The sequence below is a fragment of the Toxotes jaculatrix genome, chromosome 1 (assembly GCF_017976425.1).
Source record: "Toxotes jaculatrix isolate fToxJac2 chromosome 1, fToxJac2.pri, whole genome shotgun sequence".
NCBI classification, from domain to species: Eukaryota; Metazoa; Chordata; class Actinopteri; family Toxotidae; genus Toxotes; species Toxotes jaculatrix.
The window spans coordinates 14,093,408-14,105,511 of record NC_054394.1 but is presented as its reverse complement, the minus strand read 5'-3'; positions in this window follow the sequence as shown (position 1 = coordinate 14,105,511).

Sequence of the window (12,104 nt, the reverse complement as noted above, 5' to 3'; positions counted from 1 at the left end):
AATAGTCATTTCACTTTTCATACATTTAAATGGAAAACATAAATAGAGCTTACTGCCCCACAAAAAATGTCAACACCGACAAGTGTCAGATGTTGAATAATCTGCTGCACACTGATTGAAACTAAAGTTGGCAACTTCCTGAGGTAAAGACTGTAGAGTGCTGTGTGTTGGTGATTGAAACAATCAAACGGATGAATCACAGTCTGCTTTTCGCAGACTAATTAAGGTCCTGGAGGTTCAGATTGAGGCAGGACTGAACTGTACTGAGGGCACACATGGCTGAGTGTTCAATAAAAGAAGGAAGTGTTTTTATAAATACTTACATTGGTGTTCACTTCCACGCCTCAGCATGTACTATTGCTTTTATAGATTGGTATGTATGAATTTGGTAGCATGCACTCACTCTTGGTCAGTAGTTTTGTGTTCCTTATTGTGAAGTGTAACCTGTATTCTGTCACAATTTCTATATTGTTTTATATATATTTTTAAACCTTTATTTGATAGTGTGATAGTGTATAGACATGAAACACAAGGACACACAAGATGCAACGTGCAACTGAACTGGGATGCTCCACAATTTTTATTTATTTATTTTATATTGTTTTGTTTTAATGATCACTTTCAGCTGCTTTCTGGGGTCACCCTTTAAATTTCCACATGTACTGATCCACATCCTTCTCTCATACTCCATTGGTCTTTCTCGCTTTCTTTCTTTCTTTCTGTCCCCCCACGCCCCCAATTTCTCTCCCTCTCCCTGTCTCTTGGCCCCTGATGAGGAATTAATGATAGTTTAAATGTTCATGTTTCCACCTCATGACTCCAACAACTAAACATTAATTACGCGCCTATTTGTACAGCTAAAGATAGATAATGTGTGTTTCTTTCTCTGTCTGGCTGAGTGTGTGTGGGTGATGTGTATTTGTGTGTTACCATATGTTGTGTGCTTACTAACATGCACATGTAGTTGTTATGTGCGTGCGTGCGTGCGTGCATGTGTGTGTGTGTGTGTGTGTGTGTGTGTGTGTGTGTGTGTGTGTGTGTGTGTGTGTGTGTGTGTGTGCGTGTGTGTGTGTGTGTGTGTGTGTGTGTGTTTTACAGAGACCATAACGAGAGTCATGGTCTCACCTCACCTTGTCCACACAGCTGCTATTTAGTGAAGGCAGACATACAAACCAGATGACCATATGACTTTAGTCTCTGTTCTCACACATAGTACACCTGCTGATCAGTGTAGTCTAAACTGAGTAATGCCTCAGTCTAACATTTTATGATACACTATGTTTTTATAGGTGTCATCTAAAACTAGGTTTCTTACTGTACTGAGTGCATCTGCTCCCAGCACCTGCCACTCACTGTACTCACTGTGCTGCAGAGGTGGATGGGTAAATCTCTATTAACAAATCCTCAAAGTAAACTGATTTTCCTGAATCACCATTATCACTGACCAAATCATTAGCAGTGGGGCTCCTCACTGCTGTCATCTCAGTTAATTACTTGTTAAAAACATATAACAAACTCTGATAAGTCTGTTGTAGATAACAGGCAGTACTTGTATGGGATAGTTTAATACTCAGCTACATTTAAGCTGTGATGCGTTCACTTGCTGACATACAAACAGATGTGCATTTGGACAGTGATGCAAAAAGTGAACAAACCACAGTCAGTACAAATCTTTGAACTGAACTAAACAAAATGATTGGTAACGTCCAATTCATTTCGCTCCTTAGATACAAAAATTTATAGTCAGCAAACAAGCTAAAATACTTGCAAAGAGGCAGGAGCGCTTTGAGGGTTATTCAGCACCAGCTTTATTCCATGAACAGACATTGTGTTTCTCTTCAGAGATACGCTCTGCATAAGGAAAAGTATTTTTGCTTGTTTGCTGCATACAATTAAGACATCTTTATACAGTTGAACACAACTTGCTACAGTTTTGACCATTTTAGCTACACAACAGGCAAGAGACGTCTATATTTTACAGAATTGCTGACTGTTGTTAAATGAATATTTTACAATTTTAGAATTGTGTAATCTATCACCATGAACATAAAGTAAGCAGACATCACTTTCAGACCTCAGAGAGGGAATGAACATGCACTAATCTATCACACTCAAGGGGCACATCTTACCCAGAATGCACTGTGCCCTTTAGTTTTTCCTATGCAAAAGCTAGTTATAGGTGAAAACAAACATGTAATTGTCAAATTAACCGTATGGCCTGTCATCATCAGTTTTGTGCCACTGAGGGGTCACCTGACCAATCACCTGTTTACTAAGCTCTTCATTCATTGGCCTCCTGTTTATATAAAAAAGTGTTCTCTTCTCATTTAAGCTCACTATCTGAATTCGTGCATTGTCTCACACTTTTCTGTTTTTGTCTTCAGGTTGTTCTCTTGAAAATAGTTCATCACTTTATGCCAATTCAAATGAATCTAGTATTAACACATTTCCATATTTTCTATTTGTCAGTTGATTTGTAAGACTACTCCACACAGGGTGGTCCTCTGAGCGAAAAAATACAGATGACTGACACTGGATAGAAATATTATTTCAGTTGTGGTTTACGTGCCCATGTGTCTGTGTATCTGTGAATTGTGTCTTGTGCTGCAGCAGCCTAATTTAGAAATTGATTGCTTAATGATAGCAGTCAGTCTGGTGTATGATAATCAGTGATGCTAATACTTAGTCACAGTCAATTTACACAGCAGTGGGCAAATATAGCATTCTCATTTCAGCTTATTTTCCCATCATTTGTTATCACTGTTATGCAGTCTGTCTGAGGGGTTAAAAATAATTCAAATTCAAATATTCTCCAGCTATGGAATGAAATCTTGTTTCTCTAAAAACTCATTTAACAATTTAACAATCGCCGATCTGAAAACACGACAAAACTGTATTATAATATTAAATGTTGTTAGTTTTACAATTACGGGGATCATGAAACACCCGAAGTATCGTGGAGACCTTTAATTATGAAATGAACAAAGACGGAACAGTGGTGATTTTTTAATAGTGTGCAGCTGTATTTATATCCATTTATCATACACTGTTGTCTCTGAAACACACAGTATCTATCTTTACCCAAACTAAAATAAAACACTCATAACTGGAAAAGCTGACTTATACCTTCCAGTTGTGAAATGGAATCTTATTTGTAGTTAATAATATTTTGATAGACTGGGAAACTATTTATGCAGTGGTTTAAGTTCATAACTCACTGATGACAGAGACCAGAGGGATGTAGAGGAAAAAGTCAAAATATTAAGCAAAAAGGAGACAGGGTAGCTTTAAAGAGGCCTGACTATAGAAGATATAGATACGGTAAGCAAAGAGGACAAAATGAACTTCAACCTTAACTGTGGAAAACAAGTGTGATCCCTACTGACCTTTTCTGGCATTGCCATGACAACCTGACCATTTTAATTACCACAATAAGTTCTGTTGTAGATTTTTCCACCACTAAATCCCCAGTTAGTGCATCTGTACGTGACTTTGTATGTGCGTGTGTTTTTATGTGTGGGTGATTACATTAGTGTGTGTGTATTAGCGTGAAAGTGCATGCGAGCCCTATAGAGTATGCATATACAGTTTGTGTGTATGTGGGTGTGTTTCAGCAGCACAGTTGCTCTCTCAGGTGATTGGCAGTGTGTGGTGCCCCCTCAGATACCCGTGGAGAAATGACCCTGGGTCCTCAGGACATCATGTCCTGGCTCGGCACAAGCCTGCAATTAGACGCCCATGAAGCGGAACCACCCTCTGTGTGTGTGTGTGTGTGTGTGTGTGTGTGTGTGTGTGTGTGTGTGTGTGTGTGTGTGTGTGTGTGTGTGTACAGTACATTGTTGCAGTCAATGACTGTGTCAGTATATAATACTGTCTGGGTGTGTGTGAGAGAGTGTGTGAAGCCACTGTAACAGAATTAGTGCTTCCTCTGGTTGTAATGACCTGAACCCCAGAGGAATTAGCTTGTGGAATGTGACAGCAGACTTCAAACAAACTCACAGTATGGAACTCGTGTGTGTGTGTGTGTGTGTGTGTGTGTGTGTGTGTGTGTGTGTGTGTGTGTGTGTGTGTGTGTGTGTGTGTGTGTGTGTGTTGCAGGTGCAAATCTTTTGCCTTATGGGACCCAAACACTTTGTCTGTCTCTGTAATTCTGATCTGACTCTACAGTATCCAAACTATTTTGTCTGATATTACATGTTTTCTTCTTGTCACACAGGTGCTTTGTGACAATCATACTGCCTTCCAGTGAAGTTGTGTTTACCACACTGACAGAAGTCGGTTTGAACAACCCCCTGATGTGGTAATGCTTTGTAGCATACACTTTCTGATGACTCAAAGTTCACAAGTTGAGAAGTTTGGAGCAGTAAAGAGACTTTTTTTTTACACGTCAGATTTCTACATCCATCCACCCAACATCCATATTTGCATTCAATCAACTAGCAACAGCATTCCCTCTTGAACAGCAACCGTAACATGCTTTACTTCCCATGTTGAGAGTGTGACTGTACGAATTCCATCAAGGCAGCAAGAGTGTCTGTGGCACTAATGTAAGCAACACTCCACTACTTCTCAACACTTTCTAATGCTAATTAGGTCGCTACTGATTGATTTAATATGGGCTAGCAACAGGCTACAGCTCCAAGAAGTGAAAACAAACTCATTTATGGGTTTTGAATCGTTCCAGATTGTGGGGTAACAAAACTGCTATGTTGCGGCCTCAGATATGTCCATGAAGTGACAATGGCTGATGGTGTTGTTGTGGGAGGCCCATTCAGAGAATATCAGCGTTAGGGGCGCATGTCAATGTGAGCAGCAATGACCGTTAATCACAGTAAGCGTCTGTTGATATTATATTGGGGTACAGGGTTAAAAATAGCTCACGTAGTTTTGACTGTTGGGGCCACGAAATAGTGAAACCTAATCCTTGTTACATAACTGAATGGAGGCAGGGCTTCTGTATGGGACCTGTGTGTGTACATGTGTATGTGTGTGTATACGTGTATGTGTCCGCCAGCGTAAGTGCTTGTGTGAGTATGCATGTGAATGCACTTGGGCTATGCTAAAGACAAACAGAGCCAAGCAGTTGCGTGACATGATGCTGGGAAGTGGGAACAGCAGTCGGAAAATACCGTTTGTGGTCTACAGCAATTTGTTAAATTTAACAAACGGAAACAAAAAACTCCCCAAAATATTTCTGTTCAATATGTGGGCAAAAAAATATCTATAATATGCAGCATGGTTAGAAAATGTCTGTGAGGGAGCTGGATTTAGGGGTGAGCCTCCAACATGTGTCTCTGTCAAATTTAAATTTCAATATCTGAGACACCACCGGCCTGACATAGGAAATGTCAAATGCAAAAGTAATGGGGCATCATTGCAGTAGTTAAACTGATCTGTCACATATGGTTGGGGCAGATGATCACACAGTAGAATAAATGCTGAAATATCAAAAGGCCACAAACTTTCACTCAGCGACATAAATTTTACACAACTTGTAGAGATGCAGGGGTTTCAGTTTTGTCAAGGATGGAGGTTTGATCAAATTTTAGCTATTTTTTTCTGAAGTTTACCAGCACTGACCGATCTGATGGGAACATTGCACAGAAACTTTGAAAAACACAAGTGCAACACAGTTCAGTGATGTGCAGGTAAACAAAACACTGAACTGTGTTGCACTTGTGTGTTTTTGGAAGTTGCTTTTGTGATGGAACCTGAAATTTTATTGTCACAGGATGGTACTGTACCTGTGACATTGCTGTTCAAAACTATCAACATGCCTTATGGTGTATATTTTTAGCTTTTGACCAATAATTTATCAACCATTTTCCTTTCTAACTTGTTGTTTCCCTCAGGTTCTCTTCATCCACTCAAGTTGTTACTCTTACAGCTGTGTTTGTTTACTTCAGATACGGGTCACAACTGTCCCTTCGGCCCACGTTTTTCCCTCTCCTTCACTCTCCACTTCTATCCTTCCTCTTTTCTCTCCGTCTCTGTCCACTCTCCACCTTTTTTTCTTTCTCTCAGTCCTCATCGAGATGAGTTTATAATTGGTAGTTTTTGTAGCAAACAGATTTAACTTAAAATTAACTTAACTTAAAAGTGTTGATAGAGATGAGTAAAGAGGAGCGCAAGCTGAGTTTCATAATAAAGAAGAGAGGGTTTCGGGGGAGGAGATGTGAGAAGAGAAGAGGGGTGAGTGAGGGGACATGAGGACAGGAGGATGGGAGAAGGGAAGAGAATGCAGAGGTTAGAAAATGCAGGGTTGCCATCTGCACTGACAGGGATGATGATCAACGTAAACCCCTCAAGGGCAGAAAAGTGTGTTAAAAATAGAGCAGTGTGGTTAAAAAGAAACACAGTATTCACCTTCATCTGGTCTGAACAACAGAAGAGGTCAGACACTGTACAGCAACAGATTAGTTTGGAGGGGAGCCAACAGAGAGAAGTATATATGTGTGACAGACCTGCGGTATATCCACTCAGGTTTATTACACTTATTTTGCCTGAGTAAATCTGTAAATGCCAAGTGACATTCCAGTCACTTGGCATTTATATCACTTTTCTGTGAGTGTTGTGAATGTGTTTAAATGTCTATTGTCATTTTTAATCCATGGACAATGGTGATCACAGCATAGTAGGAAAAGCACAGGTGTTGCTACATTAACAATGACTATGTCTTATTCAAGGCATAGCCCCAATGAGTCTTGACAGAGGCATGAACAATACAGGACTCTGAACTTGAAGCAGCTAAATGGAATTCAGCCATCATAAGTCTTGTTGTTTACAGCTGAGCTTTTCCTACTGTGAAAAGCCTTTAAACAGGACTATCCTCAGTATAAAGAAGCTTCAGGAAGTGTCCAGACTCCAAGTGAAAGTGAAAACATGTTTTTAGAGATTTTTGCAGTTATTAGACATCAAATAGTGAAAGCTCCCTTTGCTGTGGTGCACCTGTTCGATAAAATTGTGGTGAGGCAGAGATCAGGGCAAGGGTGTAAATCCATTTCTAAAGCTCTGAGTGTTGCCAGGAACACAGGGGCCTCAGTAATTCTGGGTGTGAATAGATTCTGACGTCCACCCAACATAAATCTGAGCAGGGGTTTTTAAAGGAAAAATCTGAGTGAATGGTTAGAGAAACAGAACAAATGTAGTTGCTCCCAACACTGCTTGATACAATTTGGCAGTTAACATCATGAAATGTTCTGTGACCCGAACCAATTGTGTCGCACCAGGCTCCACAGTGAATTGCACCAGAGGGGGACCAGGCATCTCTGTGGACTTACAGTAAGTCCTTGTTGGGTTCTGCAGTGATGCAGTTGCCTTGTACCCCTCACAAAGTGAGAAAAAAGTGTCCCCTGCTCTCACTCACTCTCTGAAATTGCAAAGAAAACGAAGTCCAGACCCCTGCCTTTGCCTCGGACAGCGAACCAGCCCTTGTGACTGGAAGCTGCATCATCCCACAGCACCATCAGTCTAATTATGCTACAGGTACAGCTATTTTACTCTAGTGTTTGTGTTCAACCAAAGAACACACACAGTTGGAGCAGCAGGAGACTCGTTTTAGTAATAACAGCACATTCTGTGGTGTGTGATCTGTAAGAACAACATCGCTGCCAAATGGTCCAATTTTCTGCATCACATCTCTGTCCCTCTATCTGTTTTCCTGCTGTGCGTGAGGATGAAAAGTGTTTTGTTAATGAAATGCATTACCTTTGCACACACACACACACACAGCTACTAGGCAGCAACTCATGTTAACAATTACAGAGTAATCTCCCTTCCTGTAAGTGAGTGTCAGTAGGATGTTTATGTACCAACCGGCTGTGAAATAATGAGCCACCACAGTGCTAAGCCGCGCAGTGAGTAACACATAGAGATGTTTGAGTACATATGTACACTTATATGCCTGTGACTAGTTTTTGTGTGGTTATAAAGATGTGACTGGTCTTTCCCACTCACCGGTCTGGACTTCAGAGCTTCCAGTGAAAGGTCAAATATTTCCCTCCTTGATCTTTATAAATGTGAGTGCAACTGCACATGGTTGAGTGTGTTTTTGTTTGTGTTTTAAGATTATTTCTTTCTATCTTCAGCGGTTGCAGCTCCACTCATTCTGGAAGACTTTATGAGTTTATTATGTGTCTAAAATGTATGCAAATGCATTTCAGAGGCTCAGTGTTTTATCTTTGTGTTTGTGTGAGTTTGTCAGTGTTACAATGATGCTGTCAGTCACTGTTCTGGAGAAAAAAAAGTTTATAACTTCTAAAATGAGGAACTTTTAAATGCAATATGCAAATGTTTATAAGGAAATACTGTATCAGAAAATCTGGGAAATAACAGGATACTGTTAAGATGTCAACTGTACTGTGCAAGTAAAGACTGATCTGAGCCTTTACTGCTGAGGAGTCACCACCAAGGTTGGTTTCAGAGCATTTTGATTTCATGTTTCATATAGATGCTCGATAGCGTAACCAAATTTTTACAGTGATGTGAGGTAACATGGGAGCAGGCTGGTACTGTCCTTCAACCACACAGCTCAAGCCTCAAAAAGATGGATTTCTCCTTTGGGATCAATGACAATCCCAAAAATGATGAGCTCAGGAAAAGGCTCAGTGACACTGGGATGCTGTTTGGACTGACCTCCTGTCACTGTCATGTTAGACTGACTGAAAAATAATGTTTGTGTGTGTGCAGCTCTGTGGGTTCAATCATCTGGATGAGTAAAACTACAAATCAAATACACACACATACTTGTACTGTGAATTAATCAGTTCTTATTCCAAACTATTTCCTCCCCTGGCCTGCCTCAATCTCAGTTTCACCTTTCATCTTTTTCCATGTGCACCTCTACCCTCCCTCTCACTACGTTTTACCCATGTACTCTCTCTCTCTCTCTCTCTCTCTCTCTCTCTCTCTCTCTCTCTCGCTCTCTCTCTCTCTCTCTCTCTCTCTCTCTCTCTCTCTCTCTCTCTCTCTCTGTGTGTGTGTGTGTAAGAATTTTCACCATGCTGCTGTGTTGGAACTTCAATAGAGTTTTTCTATTTTTAGACATTTGAGTGTAATGTCTGGCATTATTTCAGAGGCTGAGGGAGACAGGGACATGAGGAAGGAGGGCAGAGGAGAAACACGTGAAAGGAGGCAACTGAGAGGAGTGAGAATGATGGAGGAATAAAACACTGCCTCTGATCAGAGCCTCCAAGCCCACTGACATGAACTGCACGGTAAAAGCTGAGACTGTAAGTAGAGTTGTGCAGCACATCAAATGTATTTTTTTCTATTTTTATCAATTTTATACTTTCCACTATTATTTTTTTTACGACAAACTTGCTGTGTGTAACTGTACTAAGTATAGATCTGTTCACTTTTATTAATAAATCAATAAACACGTTTTACAAGTGTGCAGTCTTTAAAATGTTGCACGTAATCTTTCCCTATCACAGTACAATGGTTTTTGTATGGTGAATTTTAAATGAAAGTTCCTCAGTTTTCCCTTCAGATGGAGTCCAGAGAACTGGAGCTGTAATCTGCCTGGAAGACCGTCTCTCCAGTGGCTTCATTGATGATGCAAAGCACTGTGGGTATGTGAGTGTTTACCTGAGGTTTTACTTTCAATTGTATGTAATTTTGACCAAAAGATATTTAATGATCCATCCAATCCTCCAACATCCCACGCAAACATATATTTGGTACAAAGAGTCTTCAATCCAAGGTGACTTCACTCTAGGTACCTCATAGATTTAATAACTGTCTCAGTAACTCAGATATTTTCATACTAGTGGTTGGTCAGTCTGGCTCCTAGTGGCCGTTTAGAGGTAGAGCAGTGTCTGCGGATGACACACTGAACTCTGATGAACTTTGTAAAATGCTTCTCATGTGTGATGCAGTGTCAGTCTTATGCAGAGAAGCCAGAGTCAAAATATAGGGCTGGCATTTTTGATGCCAAGATGAAACCCCATGATGACGATAATATTTTTAATACTTTTAAAAGATACCAATCTGTGTATTTATTGTAACATGCTGTTCAGTTTGAACAACAGTGTCTGACAAAACCCACCGCTCAGATAAAAAAGGGGTCAGAGATATGGATTATTCCCTCTGTTTTTTTTTTTTTTAAATAAGAACCCATACTGTTAGCTGGTCCTGTGTTTGGAGACCAGCAGCAGGGGTGTGTCCAAGAAACATTTTCCTTTTGGGACCAATAAAATGATCTTGAATGTGTCATGTCAAATGAACATTCATCAGTGCTATGTGACTCACAGAAAACACATCACACATCCTGGGAGCCAGTAGAAGATCAGCATGATAATTAATTTGCACAGCTATGACATAATATTAACTTACCTTGACCTGGGATGTGTGTGCGTGTGTGCTTATTCTTCTGTCTTACTGAGGACCAGTTTATGTTATAGACCTTACAGAATGAGGACATTTTAGGAAAGTGAGGACATTTTGGCCAGTCCTCACTTTCTGACACACCTTCAAAGAGCTGTTTGAGGACTGAGACTTGTTTTAGGATTCAGTTTAGAATCCGGTCAGGGTAAGGGTTAGGGTTAGACATTAAGTTGTGATGGTTAAGGTTAGAGTAATGGGCAAGGGAATGCATTATTTCAATGGTGGTTCCCCTCAAATGTAGTAAAAAAAGGGTGTGTGTGTGTGTGGGTGTGGGTGTGGGCATGCATTCGCTGTGGCATTGTTTCAATAAGCTTCTGCAATGTCACAACATATGTTTCTTCCTTTCCTGTGCCATCAGGGAAAAATAAATCCATTGATGGAATAACCTGGTCATTCAGTATATTCAGGTAGTCAGCTGACGTCATTCTTTGGGCACATAATGTTGCTGAACTTAGACCTGACCAACTGCAGCAACCCCAGATCATAGCACTGCCACCACAGGTTTGTACAGTAGGCACTAGGCATGATGGCTGCATCACTTCATCTGCCTCTCTTCTTACCCTGATGCGCCCATCACTCTGGAACAGAGTAAATCTGGACTCATCAGACCACATGACCTTCTTCCATTGCTCCTTAGTCCAATCTTTATGCTCCCTAGCAAATTGAAGCCTTTTTTTTTATCAATTAGCCTCACTGATTAGTGATTTTCTTAAGGCTACACAGCTGTTCAGTCCCATCCCTTGAGTTCCCTTCGCATTGTGCATGTGGAAATGCTCTTACTTTCACTAATAAACATATTCACTTTGAATAATAAATGGAGGAATTATTTGATTTTGACTTCCCTTTGAATTATATAGTCAGTTACTAAAAGAATACAAATACTCTGTAAGAACAAACCAAATAAAAGCCTCTAAACCACAATCTGAGACACAGTTATGATATAATTATCACATTATTAGCCTATAACTTCTTCTTATTCTTAATGTTCTGCACATGAGATGCAACTTAAAGAGTAACTAGGACATCTTGTGGTCAGACACAAGCAGTACAGTGGATACTTTTGACTGCTACTCACTCTTTGGCTTTGTGTGTATCTGTGAGTGTATTTTCTGTGTTAAACCCACTTAAGGTGTTCTGTAAAAGAAATATAAACTCTTTATGTTACACCATGCGTTTTTCATTTGGACACAATTATACACAAAACTGTAACTGATAGCTCCCTTGATGTGGTCAATAGCAAACATATTTCGTTGCAGCAATATTACTTTTACTGGTTGTGAGTGCTTTGAATATTTTGTTCATTTTCAATGAATGAATGAATATTATGTCCTGGTGTGGGCACAGTCATGTCTAAATGTTATTGACAGATTATTTGTGTAGATTGCTGCTTTGAGCTGGAAGCAGAATTGCACATACTGTAGGCCATGTGTTGTTCTTTAAAGTGCTATTGCTGTTGGAAATGTTGTCTTCGTAAATAAATGGCAACATACTGTAGAAGACAGTTATATGCAGTTATATTCTGTGCCCCCTCACATTTCAAACTTTTAAAAAGACAGCTGGGAGAAAGTGTTTCTCAGAAGGCCAGAGTATAAAAAGAAAAAAAAACAGATAAAAGAAAAAGAGTAAATATAGTGAGCGTGGGTGCAGGGTCAGCAAGGGTGGTTCAGCTGTCTGACAGTCTGGGAAAGGAGGCTTCTCATTTTATGGCTTTAGTGTGG